The sequence below is a fragment of the Eschrichtius robustus genome, chromosome 9 (assembly GCF_028021215.1).
Source record: "Eschrichtius robustus isolate mEscRob2 chromosome 9, mEscRob2.pri, whole genome shotgun sequence".
NCBI classification, from domain to species: Eukaryota; Metazoa; Chordata; class Mammalia; order Artiodactyla; family Eschrichtiidae; genus Eschrichtius; species Eschrichtius robustus.
This window is the reverse complement of record NC_090832.1, coordinates 114,562,385-114,584,795: the sequence shown is the minus strand read 5'-3', so window position 1 is coordinate 114,584,795 and position 22,411 is coordinate 114,562,385. Positions and strand designations below refer to the sequence as shown.

The window sequence follows — 22,411 nt, the reverse complement described above, 5'->3', positions numbered from 1 at the left end:
TACAGTGGAACAAGCTGCAACCATTAAAATCATGTTTATGAATTTTATTTTATACTATAGGAAAGCTCTCACAATATAAAAAAGATACAAGTATTTGATTACCAAATTTAGTGAATAAATGTTAATATCTATTTTTATTACTGTAAAGTTATAAATGTTCAAAATGGCCACTAATACCATTGTTGATGACACATCTCACAGCTGCATATATTTTTGTCTGATTACTATCTGAAAGGTATATACTTTTATTGGTACACCCTGCATAGCTATAGTATAATTCAAAAAATTTTTTAAAAATGCTTGTCTACCTGAACATCCACCTACCTACCTGTGTATAAACCCACCTATGGGTCTTAGAAACGCTATTGGAAGAAAACAAATCAGAAAAATAAAAATAAATAATCTATGCATGCTGTGACTATGGATGATTTTATTTCCTTCAGTATACTCTTCAGTGTTTTTCAATTTTTAAACAATAAACATGTATTATTTGTATAATTTGTAAAGTGTTTAAAAATAAAAGAATATATTATGTGTAGAAAGAACTCATTCAAGTTCCAAGTGCATCACACATCACTCCGCGTATGTATAGTAGTAAGAGTAGTAGTAGTAGTTATCTCTGCTTTGTGCCACTAGGGTGATTTTATTCCCTTCTTTATATATTCCTTTGCTCTTCATTTTTTAAGGCAATAAACATTAATATTTTTATTTGCAAAAAAGGAAAAGCAAGCACCTCCTGGGCCAAGATGGTGGAGTAGGAACCTGAGCTCACCTCCTCTCCTGGGTACAACAAATTTACAACTATTTATAGAGCACCTACCAATGAAGACTAGCAGAAGGGATCTTCTACAACTAAAGAGATAAAGAAGGAACCACAACAAGACAGATAGGAGGGGTGGGGACCCAGACCCATACCCCTGGGTAAGTGACCCACAAATGGGAGAATAATTACAATTGCAGAGATTCTCCCCAAGGAGCAAGGGGTCTGGGCCCCACATTGGGCTCCCCAGCCTGGTGGTCCTGCACTGGGAAGACGAGCCCCAGAACATTTGGCTTTGAAGGCCAGTGGGGATCACTTTGGGGAGAGCCATGGGGGCTGTGGGAAATAGAGACTCCACTCTTAAAAGGTGCACACAAAATCTCACATGATCTAGGACCCAGGACAGAAGCAGTAACTTGAAAGGACCCTGGGTCAGACCCACCTGCTGATCTTGAAGAGTCTCCCAGAGGAGAAGGAGGCAAGTGGAGCTCACCCTGGGGACACAGACACCAGCAGCAGCCATTTGCGGGAGCTCATTCTACCGTGTTGACACTGGCACTGGGATTCCACTGGGCAGTGGAATCCTCCTTCTAGCTTATCAGCCCCAGGACCGAGACCCACACTGGCTCAACAGCCTGTAGGTGCCAGTGCTGGGACGTCTCAGGACAAGCAACTAACTGAGTGGGGGCAAAGCTCACCAGCAAGCAGGCTGCCTTAAGACCCCCTGAGTCCACAGCTGCCCCTGGACACATCCCTGCCCACCAGAGGGCTGAAGATCCAGCTTCACACACCAGTGTGCAGGCACTAGACCTGGGACTCCCAGGGCCCTGAAGCCAGAGACGTGGGGCCTGGCCCCGCCTACCAGCCAGCCTGCTCTAGCTTCAGGACCAGCCTCACCCACCAGTGGGCAGACACCAGTTACAGGACACCCTGGGATCCAACCCCACTCACCAGCAGGCCAACACCAGCTGTGAGACACCATGGGCCACTCAGCCAACTGCCCCAGGATCTGACCCCACTCACCAGCAGGCTGAAACAAGCTTCAGGACACCCCAGACCCTAAAGCCAGCTGTGTCAGGAATTGGCCCACTCTGGGACACCTGGGCTCTGCACCTAGAGACCCCAAGACCTGGCTCTGCCTGCCAGTGGGCAAGACAAGGGTCTGGGATTAAGAGATACAAACTACTATGGGTAAAATAGAAAAGCAACAAGAATATAGTGTACAGTACAGGGAAATATAGCTATTGTTTTGTAATAACTTTAAGGAGAATATAATCTGTAAAAATACTGAATCACTATGTTGTACACCTGAAACTAATATAATATTGTAAATCAACTATACTTCAATTAACAAAAAGGAAAGCTGGGGTGGCAATAATTTTTCAGACAAAATAGACTTCAAAGCTATAAACAAGAGACAAAGAAGGACATTACTTAATGATCAAGGGATCAATCAAAGAAGATATAACAATTGTAAATATATATGAACTCAACATAGGAACACCTATATACATAAAACAAATATTAACAGACATAAAGGGAGAATTGTAACTAACACAATAATAGTAGGGGACATTAACATCCACTTACATCCATGGGCAGATCACCCAGACAGAAAATCAATGAGGAAACATGGGTCTTAAATGACACATTAGATCAGATGAATTAAACAGATATATACAGGACATTCCATTCACCAAAAAAATGAATACACATTATTTTCAAGTGCACATAGAACATTCTACAGGATAAATCACATTCTAGGCCACAAGTCTCAATAATTTTAAGAAGATTGAAATTATATCAAGCATCTTTTCTGACGACAATAGTCTGAGACTAGAAATTAACTACAAGAAAAAAATACAAAGAAACCACAAACACGTAGAAGCGAAACAATATGCTACTAAACAACCAATGAATCACTGAAGAAATCAAAGAAGAAATGAAAAGATACATGGCGACAAATGAAAATGAAAACACAACAATCCAAAAATCTATGGGATGCAGCAAAAGCAGTTCTAATGGGGAAGTTTATAGTGATACAAGCGTACCTCAAGAAACAAGAAAAAGCTTAAATAAACAACCTAACCTTATACCTAAAGGAACTGGAAAAAGAAAAATGACCAAAATCCAAAATTAGTAGAAGGAAATAAATCATAAAGATCAGAGGAGAAATAAATGAAATAGAGACTAAAAAACAATAGAAAATATCAATGAAATAAGAGCTGGTTCTTTGAAAAGATAAACAAAATTGATAAACCTTTGGCCAGACTCATAAAAAAAAAAAAAAAAAGAGGGAGGGTCTAAATCAATAAAATCAGAAATGGAAAAGGAGAAGTTACAACCAACACCACAGAAATACAAAGGATCATAAAAGATTACTATGAACAAATATATGCCAATAAAATGGAAAACCTAGAAGAAATGGACAAATTCCAAGAAATGTATAATCTCCCAAGACTGAACCTGGAAGAAATAGAAAATATGAACAGACCAATTACCAGTAATGAAATTGAATCAGTAACAAAACAAAACAAAACTCAAGTCCAGGACCAAATGTCTTCACAGGTGAATGCTACCAAGCATTTAGAGAAGAGTTAACATCTATCCTTCTCAAACTATTCCAAAAACTTGTAGAGGAAGGAATGCTTCCGAACTCATTCTATAAAGCTAGCATCACCAGATAAAGATATCACAAAAAAGAAAGAAGACTACAGGCCAAAATCACTAATGCAAAAATCCTCAACAAAATATTAGCAAACTGAATCCAACCATAGATCAAAAGGATCATACATCATGATCAAGTGGGATTTATCCCAGATGCATGGATGGCTCAGTATTTGCAAACCAGTGTGACACACCACATTAACAAATTGAAGAACAGAAATCATAATCATCTCAATAGATGCAGAAAAAATTTTTCAAATTCAACAGCCATTTATGACAAAAACTCTCCACAAAGTGGGAATAGAGGGAATGTACCTCAACATAATGAAGGCCATATATAATAGGCCCACAGCTCAAATCATACTCAACAGTGAAAAGTTGAAAACATTTCCTCTAAGATCAGGAAAAAGCCAAGGATGTCTTCTATCACGACGTTTATTCAAGTAGTATCGGAAGTCCTACCCACAGCAATCAAGACAGAAAAAGAAATAAAATCATCTGAATTGGAAAGGAAGAAGTAAAACTGTCACTGGTTGCACATGACCTGATACTATACGTAGAAAACCCTAAAGACACCACCAAAAAACTACTAGATCTCATCAATGAATTCAGTAAAATTTCAGGATACAAAATTAATACACAGAAATCTGTTGCATGTCTATACACTAACAACGAACTATCAGAAGAAGAAATTAAGGAAACAATCTCATTTACAGTTGCATCAGAAAGACTAGAATACCTAGGAATAAATATAACTAAGGAGGTAAAAGACCTGTACTCTGAAAACTATAAGACACTGATGAAAGAAATTGAAGATGACACAAAGAGAGGAAAGATATACCATGTTCATGGATTGGTAAAGTTAATACTGTTAAAATGACCATACTACCCCAGACAATCTACAGATTCAATGCAATCCCTATCAAAATACCCAGGATATTTTTCACAGAACTAGAACACCTAACCCCCAAATTCATATGGAATTAGAAAAGACCCTAAATTGCCAAAGAAAGCTTCCAAAAAAAAAAAAAAAAAAACGCTACACATATCACATTCCCTGACTTCAGGCTATACTACAAAGCTACAGTAATCAAAACAGCATGGCAATGGCACAAAAACAGACACATAGATCAATGGAACAGGACAAAAAGCCCAGAAACAAACCCACTAACCTATAGTCAATTAATCTATGAAAAAGGAGGCAGGAATATACAATGGAGAAAAAACAGTCTTTTCAATAAGTGGTGCTGGGAAACCTGGACGGCTATTGTATATGTAAAAGAATAAAGTTAGAACATTTTCTCACACCGTATAGAAAAATAAACTCAAAATGGATTAAAGACCTAAATGTAAGTCCGGAAACCATAGAACTCCTAGAAGAAAACATAGGCAGATCACTGACATAAATAATAGCAATATCTGTATGGATCTGTCTCCTAAGGCAAAGGAAACAAAAGCAAGAGTAAACTAATTGGAACTAATTAAACTTAAAAACTTTTGCACAGCAACAAAAACAAAAAAACAACATAATGAGTGGGAGAAAATATTTGCAAATGATATGACTGATAAGGAGTTAATATCCAAAATACAAAAACAGTTCATATAACTCAATATCAAATAAAAAAACAACCCAATTAAAAAATGGACAGAAGACCTGAATAGACATTTTTCCAAAGAAGACATACAGATGGCTGACAGGCAATGAAAAGATGTTCAACACTGTAATCATTAGAGAAATGCAAATCAAAACCACAATGAGATATCACCTCACACCTGTGAGAAGAGCTATCATCAGAAAGACCACAAATAATAAATGCTGGCGGGGGGTTGGGGAGAAGATGGCGGAAGAGTAAGACGCGGAGATCACCTTCCTTCCCACAGATACAGTAGAAATACATCTACACGTGGAACTGCTCCTACAGAACACCCACTGAACGCTGGCAGAAAACGTCCGACCTCCAAAAAGGCAAGAAACTCCCCCCATACTTGGGTAGGGCAAAAGAAAAAAGAAATAACAGAGACAAAAGAATAGGGATGGCACCTGCACCAGTGGGAGGGAGCTGTGAAGGAGGAAAGATTTCCACGCACTAGGAAGGACTTTCGCGGGCAGAGACTGCGGGTGGCAGAGGGGGGAAGCTTCGGAGCCACGGAGGAGAGCGCAGCCACAGGGATGCGGAGGGCAAAGCGGAGAGATTCCCGCACGGAGGCTCGGCGCCAAGCAGCACTCACCAGCCCCAGAGGCTCGTCTGCTCACCCGCCGGGGTGGGCGGGGCTGGGAGCTGAGGCTCGGGCTTCGGTTGGATCCCAGGGAGAGGGCTGGGGTTGGCGGTGTGAACACAGCCTGAAGGGGTTAGTGCACCACAACTAGCCGGGAGGGAGTCCGGGAAAAAGTCTGCAGCTGCCAAAGAGGCAAGAGACTTTTTCTTCCCTCTTTGTTTCCTGGTGCGCGAGGAGAGGGGATTCAGAGTGCCGCCTAAACGAGCTCCAGAGACGGGCGCGAGCCGCGGCTATCAGCGCGGACCCCACAGCAACAGGGGCGCAGAGGAAAAAGCGGAGAGACTCCCGCACAGAGGATCGGCGCCGAGCAGCACTCACCAGCCCGAGAGGCTTGTCTGCTCACCCGCCAGGGCGGGCGGGGCTGGGAGCTGAGGCTCGGGCTTCGGTCGGATCGCAGGGAGAGGACTGGGATTGGCGGCGTGAACACAGCCTGAAGGGGTTAGCACACCACAGCTGGCTGGGAGGGAGACTGGGAAAAAGTCTGCAGCTGCCGAAGAGGCAAGAGACTTTTTCTTGCTTCTTTGTTTCGCGGCACACAAGGAGAGGGGATTCAGAGCGCTGCCTAAACAAACTCCAGAGACTGGCGCAAGCCGCAGCTATCAGCGCGGACCCCAGAGGCGGGCGCGAGCCGTGGCTAACAGCGCAGAATCCAGAGACAGGCGCGAGCCGCGGTTATCAGCGCGGACCCCAGAGACGGGCGTGAGACGCTGGGGCTGCTGCTGCCGCCTGCAAAAATCCTGTGTGCGAGCACAGGTCACCCTCCACACCGCCCCTCCCGGGAGCCTGTGCAGCCCGCCACTGCCAGGGTCCCGTGATCCAGGGACAACTTCCCCGGGAGAACACACTGCGTGCCTCAGGCTGCTGCAACGTCATGCCGGCCTCTGACGCCGCAGGCTCGCCCCGCCTCCTCTATACCCCTCCCTCCCCGCAGCCTGGGTGACCCAGAGCCCCCGAAGCAGCTGCTCCTTTAACCCCGTCCTGTCTGGGCAGGGAACAGACACCCTCAGGCGACCTACATGCAGAGGCGGGTCCAAATCCAAAGCTGAACCCCGGGAGCTGTGCGAACAGAGAAGAGAAGGGGAAATCTCTCCCAGTAGCATCAGAAGCAGTGGATTAAAACTCCACAAACAACTTGATGTGCCTGCATCTGTTGAATACCTGAATAGACAACGAATCATCCCAAATTCAGGAGGTGGACTTTGGGAGCAGGATATATTATTTTTTCCCCTTTTCCTTTTTTTGGGAGTGTATATGTATATGCTTCTGGGTGAGATTTTGTCTGTATAGCTTTGCTATATAATAGCTTTATTTTACTTCACTATATTATAGCCTCTTTCTTTCTTTCTTTCTATTTTTTCTCCCTTTTACTCTGAGCCGTGTGGACGAAAGGCTCTTGGTGCTCCAGCCAGGCATCAGGGCCGTACCTCTGAGGTGGGAGAGCCAACTTCAGGACACTGGTCCACAAGAGACCTCCCAGCTCCACGTAATCCCAAACGGCAAAAATCTCTCAGAGATCTCCATCTCAACATCAAGACCCAGCATCACTCAATGACCAGCAAGCTACAGTGCTGAACACCCTATGCCAAACAACTAGCAAGACAGGAACACAGCCCCATCCATTAGCAGAGAGGCTGCCTAAAATCATAATAAGGCCACAGACACCCCAAAATACACCACCAGACGTGGACGTGCCCACCAGAAAGACAAGATCCAGCCTCATCCACCAGAACTCAGGCACTAGTTCCCTCCACCAGGAAGCCTTCACAACCCACTGAACCAACCTTAGCCACTGGGGACAGATACCAAAAACAACGGGAACTACGAACCTGCAGCCTGTGAAAAGGAGACCCCAGTAAGATAAGCAAAATGAGACGACAGAAAAACACACAGCAGATGAAGGAACAGGGTCAAAACACACCAGACTTAACAAATGAAGAGGAAATAGGTAGTCTACCTGAAAAAGAATTCCGAATAATGATAGTAAGGATGATCCAAAATCTGGGAAATAGAATAGACAAAATGCAAGAAACATTTAACAAGGATGTAGAAGAACTAAAGAGGAACCAAGCAATGATGAAAAACACAATAAATGAAATTAAAAATACTCTAGATGGGATCAATAGCAGAATAACTGAGGCAGAAGAAAGGATAAGTGACCTGGAAGATAAAATGGTGGAAATAACTACTGCAGAGCAGGATAAAGAAAAAAGAATGAAAAGAACTGAGGACAGTCTCAGAGACCTCTGGGACAACATTAAACGCACCAACATTCGAATTATAGGGGTCCCAGAAGAAGAAGAGAAAAACAAAGGGACTGAGGAAATATTTGAAGAGATTATAGTTGAAAACTTCCCTAATATGGGAAAGGAAATAGTTAACCAAGTCCTGGAAGCACAGAGAGTCCCATACAGGATAAACCCAAGGAGAAACACACCAAGACACATATTAATCACACTGTCAAAAATTAAATATAAGGAAAACATATTAAAAGCAGCAAGGGAAAAAAAACAAATAACACACAAGGGAATCCCCATAAGGTTAACATCTGATCTTTCAGCAGAAACTCTGCAAGCCAGAAGGGAGTGGCACGATATACTTAAAGTGATGAAGGAGAAAAACCTACAACCAAGATTACACAACCCAGCAAGGATCTCATTCAGATTTGATGGAGAAATTAAAACCTTTACAGACAAGCAAAAGCTGAGAGAGTTCACCACCACCAAACCAGCTTTACAACAAATGCTAAAGGAACTTCTCTAGGCAAGAAACACAAGAGAAGGAAAACACCTACAATAACAAACCCAAAACATTTAAGAAAATGGGAATAGGAACATACATAACGATAATTACCTTGAATGTAAATGGATTAAATGCTCCCACCAAAAGACACAGGCTGGCTGAATGGATACAAAAACAAGACCCATATATATGCTGTCTACAAGAGACCCACTTCAGATCTAGAGACACATACAGACTGAAAGTGAGGGGATGGAAAAAGATATTCCATGCAAATGGAAATCAAAAGAAAGCTGGAGTAGCAATTCTCATATCAGACAAAATAGACTTTAAAATAAAGACTATTACAAGAGACAAAAAAGGACACTATATAATGATCAAGGGATCGATCCAAGAGGAAGCTATAACAATTGTAAATATTTATGCACCCAACATAGGAGCACCTCAATACATAAGGCAAATACTAACAGCCATAAAAGGGGAAAGCGACAGCAACACAATCATAGTAGGGTACTTTAACACCCCACTTTCACCAATGGACAGATCATCCAAAATGAAAATAAATAAGGAAACACAAGCTTTAAATGATACATTAAACAAGATGGACTTAATTGATATTTATAGGACATTCCACCCAAAAACAACACAATACACATTTTTCTCAAGTGCTCATGGAACATTCTCCAGGATAGATCATATCTTGGGTCACAAATCAAGCCTTGGTAAATTTAAGAAAATTGAAATCGTATCAAGTATCTTTTCCGACCACAACGCTATGAGACTAGGTATCAATTACAGGAAAAGACCTGTAAAAAATACAAACACATGGAGGCTACACAATACACTGCTTAATAACGAAGTGATCACTGAAGAAATCAAAGGGGAAATCAAAAAATACCTAGAAACAAATGACAATGGAGATACGACGACCCAAAACCTATGGGACGCAGCAAAAGCAGTGCTAAGAGGGAAGTTTATAGCAATACAAGCCTACCTCAAGAAACAGGAAACATCGCGAATAAACAACCTAACCTTGCACCTAAAGCAATTAGAGAAAGAAGAACAAAAAACCCCCAAAGCCAGCAGAAGGAAAGAAATCATAAAGATTAGGTCAGAAATAAATGAAAAAGAAATGAAGGAAACAATAGCAAAAATCAATGAAACTAAAAGCTGGTTCTTTGAGAAGATAAACAAAATTGATAAACCATTAGCCAGACTCATCAAGAAAAAAAGGGAGAAGACTCAAATCAATAGAATTAGAAATGAAAAAGGAGAAGTAACCAATGACACTGCAGAAATACAAACGATCATGAGAGATTACTACAAGCAACTCTATGTCAATAAAATGGACAACCTGGAAGAAATGGACAGATTCTTAGAAATGCACAAACTGCCGAGACTGAACCAGGAAGAGATAGAAAATATGAACAGACCAATCACAAGCACTGAAATTGAAACTGTGATTAAAAACCTTCCAACAAACAAAAGCCCAGGACCAGATGGCTTCACAGGCGAATTCTATCAAACATTTAGAGAAGAGCTAACACCTATCCTTCTCAAACTCTTCCAAAATATTGCAGAGGGAGGAACACTCCCAAACTCATTCTACGAGGCCACCATCACCCTGATACCAAAACCAGACAAAGATGTCACAAAGAAAGAAAACTACAGGCCAATATCACTGATAAACATAGATGCAAAAATCCTCAACAAAATACTAGCAAACAGAATCCAACAGCACATTAAAAGGATCATACACCACGATCAAGTGGGGCTTATCCCAGGAATGCAAGGATTCTTCAACATACGCAAATCAATCAATGTGATACACCATATTAACAAATTGAAGGAGAAAAACCATATGATCATCTCAACAGATGCAGAGAAAGCTTTCGACAAAATTCAACACCCATTTATGATAAAAGCCCTGCAGAAAGTAGGCAGAGAGGGAACTTTACTCAACATAATAAAGGCCATATATGACAAACCCACAGCCAACATTGTCCTCAATGGTGAAAAACTGAAACCATTTCCACTAAGATCAGGAACAAGACAAGGTTGCCCACTCTCACCACTATTATTCAACATAGTTTTGGAAGTGTTAGCCACAGCAATCAGAGAAGACAAAGAAATAAAAGGAATCCAAATCAGAAAAGAAGAAGTAAAGCTGTCACTATTTGCAGATGACATGATACTATACATAGAGAATCCTAAAGATGCTACCAGAAAACTCCTAGAGCTAATCAATGAATTTGGTAAAGTAGCAGGATACAAAATTAATGCACAGAAATCTCTTGCATTCCTATACACTAACGATGAAAAATCTGAAAGTGAAATTAAGAAAACACTCCCGTTTACCACTGCAACAAAAAGAATAAAATATCTAGGAATAAACCTACCTAAGGAGACAAAAGACCTGTATACAGAAAATTATAAGACACTGATGAAAGAAATTAAAGATGATACAAATAGATGGATAGATATACCATGTTCCTGGATTGGAAGAATCAACATTGTGAAAATGACTCTACTACCCAAAGCAATCTAAAGATTCAATGCAATCCCTATCAAACTACCACTGGCATTTTTCACAGAACTAGAACAAAAAATTTCACAATTTGTATGGAAACACAAAAGACCCCGAATAGCCAAAGCAATCTTGAGAACGAAAAATGGAGCTGGGGGAATCAGGCTCCCTGACTTCAGACTATATTACAAAGCTTCAGTAATCAAGACAGTTTGGTACTGGCACAAAAACAGAAATATAGATCAATGGAACAGGATAGAAAGCCCAGAAATAAACCCACACACATATGGTCACCTTATCTTTGATAAAGGAGGCAAGCATATACAGTGGAGAAAAGACAGCCTCTTCAATAAGTGGTGCTGGGAAAATTGGACAGCTACATGTAAAAGTATGAAATTAGAACACTCCCTGACACCATGCACAAAAATAAACTCAAAATGGATTAAAGACCTAAGTGTAAGGGCAGACACTATCAAACTCTTAGAGGAAAACATAGGCAGAACACTCTATGACATACATCACAGCAAGATTCTTTTTGACCCAGCTCCCAGAGAAATGGAAATAAGAACACGAATAAACAAATGGGACCTAATGAAACTTAAAAGCTTTTGCACAGCAAAGGAAACCATAAACAAGACCAAAAGACAACCCTCAGAATGGGAGAAAATATTTGCAAATGAAGCAACTGACAAAGGATTAATCTCCAAGATTTACAAGCAGCTCATGCAGCTCAATAACAAAAAAACCAACAACCCAATCCAAAAATGGGCAGAAGACCTAAATAGACATTTCTCCAAAGAAGATATACAGATGGCCTACAGACACATGAAAGAATGCTCAACATCATTAATCATTAGAGAAATGCAAATCAAAACTACAATGAGATATCATCTCACACCGGTCAGAATGGCCATCATCAAAAAATCTAGAAACAATAAATGCTGGATAGGGTGTGGAGGAAAGGGAACACTCTTGCACTGTTGGTGGGAATGTAAATTGATACAGCCACTATGGAGAACAGTATGGAGGTTCCTTAAAAAACTACAAGTAGAACTACCATACGACCCAGCAATCCCACTACTGGGCATATACCCTGAGAAAACCATAGGTGAAAAAGAGTCATGTACCAAAATGTTCATTGCAGCTCTATTTACAATAGCCAGGACATGGAAGCAACCTAAATGTCCATCGACAGATGAATGGATAAAGAAGGTGTGGCACATATATACAATGGAATATTACTCAGCCATAAAAAGAAATGAAATGGAGGTATTTGTAATGAGGTGGATGGAGTTAGAGTCTGTCATACAGAGTGAAGTAAGTCAGAAAGAGAAAAACAAATACAGTATGCTAACACATATATACGGAATCTAAGGAAAAAAAAAAAAAAAGGCCATGAAGAACCTAGTGGCAAGACGGGAATAAAGACACAGACCTACTAGAGAATGGACTTGAGGATATGGGGAGGGGGTGGGGTGAGATGTGACAGGGTAAGAGAGTGTCATGGACATATATACACTACCAAATGTAAAATAGATAACTAGTGGGAAGCAGCCGCATAGCACAGGGAGATCAGCTCGGTGCTTTGTGACCACCTAGAGGGGTGGGATGGGGAGGGTGGGAGGGAGGGAGATGCAAGAGGGAAGAGAAATGGGAACATATTGTATATGTATAACTGATTCACTTTGTTATAAAGCAGAATTTAACACACCATTGTAAGGCAATTATACTTCAATAAAGATGTTTAAAAAAAAAAAAAAAATTCACAGCTTTGATCCCAGTAAAAAATGACAATTATGCAAATAGCTTTGGTCAGGAAAACCTCCTCCTTTTAAATTTCTATGACAAACCTGCCTAAGATGTCCTACCATTTCATCATGAAATTAGATAAACCCGGTGCCAGGCTCCCTACTGCTGTTCAGGGAAGAGCTTCTGTCCTTCTGTCTGAGCTGGAGATCCCAGAAGTATTGGGGACACCTCTGGTCTACATTCCTCTGAACTACAGTGTCTAACTTCACTTCAGTGAAAGGCTTAATTAAGAATATTACTAGGGAATTGGAAATCACTCCTATTTCACGTGAACTCTTTACATGAGATTGTAAACATATCTGAGCATATAATATTCTCTCCAACACCATCCTTGGACAGCCTTCAACTAACTGCTATCCATAAAATCACTCTCCTTCTTGGAGTTTCTGAGGCGTATAGAAAGGTAGATTGGAGAAAACAGGAGTGATGGGTCCTTTGGGAACTTATTGATCATATTCATGAACCAATAAGAACATGGACTCTTTTCATTAATCTCTTGTCTTCAGTTGCTTTATCTTGGAAACTGAAAAAAAATTCTGCAATGCAGACTGTTTGCACCATAGATCTATTCCTGGGCATGGCATGTCTGTCTAGTGTTCAAAGTCTCTTTGCTGATCTCCTCAACTTACACTTAGGGAAAAAAATTCACTTGAAAATCCATAAGGCTTTCAAAGTTTAAGCCAAAGTTTGATAATGACATTTGTCTTTTTTTGCTAGGTGATACTTTTACTTAGCCATCTTACTCTACCAACAATGGCGTAAATTCCTGAGCCTGTGCTGTATTACTTAAATGTATGAAAATGCTTATAAGATAGGGAAATATTGTCCTTGGATCTCAGAATATTATTATAAACCATCAAATGCATTATTGTATATACATGCAATTTTACCAAAATTTTCTCAATAAAGATCTACTTGGAGCTATAAAGATCCATAGTAATGTGGTTAATTATAGCTACATTACTTCTCTAAAAAAAATAATAATAATAAATAAATGTTGGCGAGGATGTGGAGAGAAGGGAGCCCTTGTACACTGTTGTTGGGAATGTAAATTGGTGCAGCCACTGTGAAAAACAGTGACTGTATGTAGGTTCCTCAAAAAACTGAAAATAGAACTACCATATGACCCAGCAATTCCACTCCTGGGCATATATCTAAAGAAAACAAAAACACTAATTTGAAAAGATGCATGCACCCCAATGTTCACAGCATTATTTGCAATAGCCGAGATATGGAAGCAACCTAAGTGTCCATGAACAGATGAACAGATATAGAAGATGCGGTGTACACACACACACACACACACACACTGGAATACTACTCAGCCATAAAAAAGAATGTCATTTTGCCATTTGCAGCAATATGGAGAGGTCTGGAGGGCATTATACTTAGTTAAATAAGTCAGATGAAAGACAAATACTCTATGTTATCACCTATATGTGGAATATAAAAATATAAAACGAATGAATATAACAAAACAGAACTAGAAAACAAACTAGTGGTTATCAGTGGAGAGAGAGAAGAAGTAAGGGCACCATAGGGCTATGGGACTAAGAGGCACCAACTGCTATGTATAGAACAAATTAACTACAAAGATATATTATACAGCACAGGGATATATAGCCATTATTTTGTAATAACTTTAAATGGAGTATAATCTATAAAACTATTGAATCACTTTGCTGTACACCTGAAACTAACATAATACTATAAATCAATTATACTTCAATAAAAAAAAAAAGAAAAGCAAGCACCTGATTTTAAGAGATAATATTTTAAATATTTTACAAGTAGAAATACACATGTACAGTCCCAATTAAATGCCAGCAGCACAAACCACCCCAAAATGTGCCACTTTGGCATGTGGACTGCATTGAACTAAAGGCAATTAAGCCCCATAAGACACAGGAACAGCTTTTTTCCCTCTCCCTTAACTGCCTAAAAGAATTTAATAGGGGGCTTGGCCCAGAAACAGAACTATTACCAGAGATAACGTTGTATCTAAAGAATTGTGTACATGACAGGCAAACATCTGATCACCACACATATGCCCTTCTCATCCTTCTGTGAGTGGTCTTCCTCCCCTTCCAAGCCTGGCCCATCCCACTCCTTAGGTCCGATGGCAGATAAGCCTCAACTGCCGGACTGCCTTTGGGTGTCATATTTTTATGGGGCTCTGGTACTAAAACTTTCTTTTTCTCCTGTTAGTCTATCGTATGTCAATTTAATTATTAGACCAGTCAAAGAACCTAGAAGGGAAGAAGGGAAGAAAAGTTTTCTACCCTTACGCAATCATCTAAGAGTATGCATTATTACCATATTGAAAACACAGGAAATGAAGTAAAAATAATTTGATTACTTGCAATACAAGAAATACATATAATGTATAGGATAAACAAAAGGCCACACAAACACATTCAGTGCAACACATTCAAGATATAATGAAACTGAAGACGTTAAACTGGAAACAGAGGGTAAGGAGATGCTGCAGAGCTGGGCTCTCCAGGCTCGTAGCTGCTGGCCACACATGGCTATTTCATAAAATTTAAAATTCAGTTTTTCAGTTTCCCTAGCCACATTTCAAGTGCTCAGTAGTGCCGACTATACAGGACTGTGCAGGATGGAATATTTACATCACCACAGAAAATTCCACTGGAATGTACTAATCCAGAGAGTGGCATATATGACAGAAAGCAAAACAGAAATTAAGAGGTTCAGAAATACCCAGAAGAAAATATCTAGTAAGGGGATCCAAAACAACACAGTGTCTAGATATCGATATAAAATGTATTCCGCACAAGTTAATAGAATAAACTGAATTTTTTGACACAAGAAGACAAATGTAATTCCATAAATATCATCATTGACTTTCAGAATGTAACTAAAAATGAATACAGTCTTTATTCAAAATTAATGGTTCTCATAGACAGAAAGCGTAAGCAACTCTAAATATTAAAGAGATATGTGCCTACAAGGAAACCTGCAACTTGTCGGTTATGAAAGTTAAATAATAGTAACAACAATAATATAGAGAACAGAGCTGATGGTCTGATGGGGTTTATGCGGCATGGCAAGGGCACAAGAAATGTGGCAGATGGCTAAAGAAGAAACATGCCGCTTCAAACTGATCAGTGGCAAAAATCTGCAATCAATTTTAAAAAGTATTACTTTTAATATAAGAAGTAGGGGCCATGGTGATCAAATAAGGTTCATTAAAAAAAAGTCATTTACTTTATTATTAACACTGTCACCAACCCTTCTATAATGTTTACTATGTGCCAAGCACTGCTTTAAGCATCCTGCAATTCTATGACAATCTGGGGTAAAGATACGATTATTACCCTCATTTTACAGATAAGGGGACTGAAGACAGAGAGGTTAAGTAACTTGCCCAATGTCACACAACTTAAAAGGGGCAGGATCCTGATTCAACCCAGGCACTATGGCTCCACAATCTGTGCTCTAAAACTATTAAGCTCATTTGTTTTTAAAACAGACTGGGGATAAGCAAAAATACAATGTAGAAATCTGATTTTCTGCAAATCAGGAGGCAAAGTCTCTGACAATGCCCCTCAGGGTAGGAAACAAATATCAGCCAGGTACTATCACTATTGATGAGCCTGTAACTGACAGAGGACCTCTCAATCAATATCTCTCTCTCTCTTTCTCTCTCTCTCCCTCTCTCCTCTCTCCTATCAAGATCTCTTACTCTTGGCATCATTGACAATTCTTCCTTGCAAGGGCTCTCCTGTACATTATAGGATGTTTAGTATCATCCTGGCCTCTATTCACTAAAGGCCAGTAGCCAGCCTCTCCTGCACCCTACCTACCTTCAGTCTTAACAAATAAAATATCTCCAGATATTAAAATATCTCCAGATATTGCCAAACTTCCCATAGAGGGCAAAACTGTCTTCAGCTGAGAGCCACTGATATATATTATGAACATTTCATTTCACATTCATGATATGAAATGTTAGACTGAAACAATATGCTATATAAACACCATGGACTTTATTAGGAGTAAGTGCAATCTTGCATTAAAGTGAATTCTGGATGGATTAGATAGCCCACTTAAAAATAAAAATGTTAAAGGAGCAGAAGAAAATATAAGTGAAACATAGCTTAGAACTCATGGTGAGTAAGGTGTCTCTAAGTATAGAAACAAAAAAGAGAAATTCATAAAAAATAATATATTTGACAAAATACTAATTATAAACTTGTAAGGCAAAAATATAAACTAAACTAAAGGGCAAGTGACAAAATGGGAAAAAAAGCATCATATGGTGGCTTAATGGTTAACATCATTAATACACAGAGGTTTTATCATTCGTAAGAAAAAGAATAATATACCAACTGGTAATTGAGCAAAGGACACACCCACGAGGAATACAAAAGAAATGCTAGATGACAATTACTAATATTTTAACTAGTATTAATTCATCAGGTTATATACTGGGACAAGGTGAGCTCTAAAGCTTCGTTATTGTAAATTCTATCATTCTTTGAAAGCAGTGGGAGTTCTATATCCAGACAGAAAAAAAAAAGATATTCAAGCATTGCATACTTAATAAATCCCAAACAAAAGAAAGCTGACAATAGTAACCAGTTGTTCCTTTTTTCTCCATTGAGAAGAAAATGAGTGAAAACAAAACTACAGCATTAATAAGCCAGAATTAAAGAAAATTTATTTGACATCAGAAGTTGTTAGAGTGTAGTTGCATTTAGATTATTTCTCAGTGTTTGGATAAATTCAAATGCAGAAGATTCAAAAACAAAACCAGTAGAACATCTCTGGAGATTTCTTTGAAAATACAGTCATTCTAGTCTGACAAAACTTAAATGCAATCCCAACCAAAGGAAAGAGGATAAATGGAAATCAGATTACATTTAACATTTTTCCCATACCCATTCTTTGATGAAGCTATTTTCAAAACTACACCAAAATTTATGAAATAATGCCATTTGCAGCAACATGGATGGACCTAGATTATCATATTAAGTGAAGTAAGTCAGACAGAGAAAGACAAATATCACATGGTATCACTTATACGTGGAATTTTAAAAAATGATACAAATGAACTTATTTATAAAACAGAAACAGACTTACAGACATAGAAAACAAACTTACGGTTACCAGAGGGGATAGCAGGGGTGGGTACGGGGAATAGATAAATTAGGAGTTTGGGATTAACATATACACACTATTATGCATAAAACAGATAAACAACAGGGACCTACTGTATAGCACAGGGAACTATATTCAATGTCTTGTAATAACCTATGATGGAAAAGAATCTGAAAAAGAATGTATATGTAACTGAATCACTTTACTGTACACCTGAAGCTAACACAATACTGTAAATTAACTATACTTCATTAAAAAATGGTTTAAAAAAACCATACCAAAATTTAATATCCTTCAAAACAAAATCACAATGCCTTGGTATGCAAAATATTGTGTTCAGGTAAGTAGTGAAACTCTTTTACAGAGTTTGGATTAATCTATTATTATCCACAATGCAGGTAGTTATTAACATTACTGATATTTCAATAGATAGTAGCAATAATACACTGGCTTCTATTTTGTGTGCTTTACTATAGGCCAGGCTCTGTGCCGAGCACTTTACATAGAAAGGGCTCCTGTTACTTGTAGCAGTAACTCTGCAAGTTGCATGTTCTCATCCCCTTTTACTGATGATAAATCAGTAGCTCAGAGGACATATGTAACTTTCACACACCCAAAGAACTCCTCCTACTATCCCAAGTTATTTGCTGTTACTTTGACCTCATAGGGACTTTCCTTCACTTGGTGTAATTTACCTTGTACCACATGCCCTAGGCTCAACTCTCAAGCTGAAGCTGTGTTCAGTTCCTAAGGACTCTTAGACACTGTCAACATCTAAGGGGGTGGGGGGAACTTAAGAGCCCTTGAAGCAACCCTCCACCAAAGGGTAACTGGAGTTGGATTAACGTGCCAGTCTTCTGTCCTGTAGAGAGACAACTGTAAAGCACATTCTACAGGGTTCCTCAGGGATCCCCAGCACGTCTCAGCCTCAGCTGCCTACAATGATAAGCAGCTAAAAATGTGCCTTTTTAAATTAGCTTTTCCCCATCCCCTTACTCCTGCTTCTTGAGACCCCTGTTAAATAAACTACCTGCTTCTAAGTCAGGAGAACCCAAGTGAAAAAAGTGTCCATCAGACCCCAGTGTCTTCGTTTCTGTCTGCATTCTTACTTCATCCACTCTTTCACCACTACTCTGAACACACTTGTTCTTCTTTCTCTCTGACGGAGCCAACCTCAAGGAGTCCAACTGTCCACCTCTTATTCCTCAGCTGCTGACCAGTCCTAGAGAAAGTCACACAACTGGGCCGATAAGTGCCATTATAGAATCGCGATCACTAACCTCATTCTAGGTCCTTACACTACCCTGTTTCCTTCAAACCCTCGGTATTAAGACTGCTGCTCTTACCCTCGGGTGAGCATGGTTCCCACGGAGAAAACAGATGCTGTCACACAAACCTTCCCTTAATGCCTTGAAATCTCCGAATTCACTTACATCGATACCGTCCTTTCCTCTATTCTAAAGCATGGAAGAATTGTTTCATCCTCTGTTCCATCCCCCTGCTCCTGCTGAAAGAGGTTGTTGAATCTTCTACTAAAACAAAACCTCTCACTTTCCTCTCCTGTTGGTCTCTGCTTCATCTGCTCCTTCCATTTTCAGATAAGCTTTGGAAACAGGCTCTGATACTTCTTGTCTGCATTCTGTTACTTCTCACTCACTTTGCAGGCCACTCCAGATTGACTTGGACCCTCCCTGTTGCTCAAAAACCGCTCGTGCCAAGGTCTCAGGTGACCATCAGATGCCGTACAGTCTTTTTTCTCCTTTGACCCATCGGTAGCATTTGATATCTTTTTGACCAAACTCTCCTAGAAATAACTGCTTGCTGAGACAGTATATTTGTTTGGTTTTTATTCTACCTCAGTAGCCACATTTCCTCATTTTCTTTTTTTGCTGCATCGTCTAAATGTTGCTCTTCCACAGGGATCTGCAGAAAACAGCTTCTTCTGTTTTCCTTTTCAGCAGACTTTCCCGGTATCATCTCTACTTTTATAGCTAGAGTCACCATCTATATGCTGATGAGCCCCAAATTTCTACTTCCAGCCTAAGTATCTTTTTAACAGATTTATTAAGGTATAATTTATACACCATAATATTGACATGTTCAGTTCACTGAATTTTAGTAAACTTATATAGTTGTGCCATCACCACCACAATTCAGGATTAAGATACCCTCACCCGGAAAAGTTCCCTTGTATCCATTTGTAGTCAGTTGCCCATCACAGCTACAGCCCAGACAACCACTGATGTGCTTTTTGTCTATATTTTTGCTTCTTTTCTAGAAACTTCATATAAATAGAATACAATATGCAGGTTTTTTATTTTTTGGTCTGGCTTCTTTGACACAGCATAGTTCTGTTGCTACATGGATAAGTAGCTCATTTCTTATTTCTGAGTAGTGTTCTTTGTATGCATATATCTCATCTTGTTTATCCACTCAGCAGTTTCCCATTGTTAGCTATTCTAAATAATTCTGCTATGGACAATGGCATAAACATCTTTGTGTGGACATGGTTTTTATTTCTCTTGGGTAAATACCTAGAAGTGTAATAGCCAGGTCACATGGTTAAGTGTATGTGTAACTGTTTAGGAAACTTCCAAACCAATTTCCAAAGTGCCTGTATCATTTGCCATTCCCAGCCTCAGTGTAAAGGCGTCAAATTACTACTACTCCTCACCAGTAGTTGGTATTGTCAGTCTTTTTAATTACAGCCATTCTAGTCAGTGCATAGAGTTATCTCATTGTGGTTTTCACTTGAATTTTCTTAATAATTAATGATTTTTTTTCATGTGCTAATTAGCCATTCACATATCTTCTTCAATGAAGTATCCATTCAAATATTTTGCCCATTTTTAATGTTTGCCTGTCATATTACTGCGTTTTAAAAGTTCTTTGAATGTTACACATGCAAGTCATTTATCAGATACAATTCGCAAATATTTGCTCCCAGGATGTGGTTTGGCTTTTTATTTTTGTCAAGGCATTTTTAAATTTAAAAAATTTTAACACCTTTATTGAGGTATAATTAACATACTGCACATATTTAATGTGTGCAATTTGATAAGTTCTGACGTATGTATACAGCCATGAAACCATCACAACAATTAAAATAACAAACATTTGTGTGGTCTTTTAAAATTTGTTTTTTGTTTTTGCATTTCGTTAGTGACTATGTTGAGCATTCTTTCATGTGTTTATTTGTGATCCTTATTTTTTGAGTGGTCTATTCAAATCATTTATTCATTCTAAAATTTGGATTGTTTAGTGTTATTTATATTTTTTGGATAAAAGCCCTTTATCTTATATGTAATTTGCAAAGATTTTCTCCAGTGTGTGGCTTGTCTTTTCATTCTCGGAGCAGAGTCTAAGAGACAGTTTTAATTTTGATAAACTCTAATGTAACAACTTTATCTCTTATGGATTGGACTTTTAGTGTCATATCCAAGAAATTATAAATAAACTTATTTATAAATAAATGGATAAATGTAACAGATAACATGGAAGATATGGATTGAAATTCTTCCTTTTTGACATGAATATCTAATTGTTCCAAAAGTTTTGTTGAAAAAACTATCCATTATCTGCTGAATTGTTTTTGTACCTGTGTTGAAAATAAGTTGTACATATATATGTGGGGTTATTTTTAGATTCTGTACTTTTCCATTGGTCTATTTGTCAGTCATTACACTAACACTACACTTTCTTAATTATTTTATCATAAATGTTGAAACCAGGTAGTTTTAGCCATTCAGGGTTGTTTTTTCCATTGGCTTTACCAGTCATTTGTATTTCTGTATGACTTTTAGATCATGTTTAATGTAATTATCAATAATTACATCCTTCTACCCTGTACATGTATTTTATGTTTCATATAACATAACCTTGAACAGCACAGGTTTGAACTGCCTGGGTCCACTTATACGCAAATTTTTTTCAATTGTAAATATGTACAATACTACAAAATCTGTGGTTGGTTGAATCTGTGATTGAGGAACTGCAGATACAGAAGGCTGACTATAAATTTATACCAGAATTTTCAACTGCACAGAGAGTCGGCACCCTTAACCCCTAGAGTTGTTCAAGGGTCAACTCTGTGTGTGTGTGCATCAGTGTAAACCTTTAACAAAATAAACTTAATACGGGGACTCTCTGATTTGTGTTATTACCTGGTCTATTGAAATGGAGATAAATCTACTCAATATAGGAGATCAGAAACAATTAAAACACACTTCTTTTGTGAATTGTTAAGGCTCATAGGTTTCAAATAAATGTTCAATATAATTAATTTTTCAGTTATTTAAACCATTAAAATATCTTGTTTTCCACTCACTATTAAGAATCAATAAGTTAAGAAATACCATTTTAAGCAAAACCCCTTTGCCTAAATGTTGTAAATTTGAAAATTAAAAGAATACACCTGTAGTATTCACTTGACTCTTGAACAACGAGGGGGTTAGGGGCAAGGATCCTCTGAGCAGTGGGAAATCCACGTATAACTTCGAGTTGGCTCC

General features: G+C 38.8%; 1 protein-coding gene across 1 annotated transcript in view; it reads right to left on the bottom strand.

The window, feature by feature from the left end:
- COL19A1 (collagen type XIX alpha 1 chain) overlaps window positions 1-22,411 on the bottom strand; it is a 361,076-nt gene that overhangs the window by 212,963 nt on the left and 125,702 nt on the right. The window lies entirely within an intron of this gene.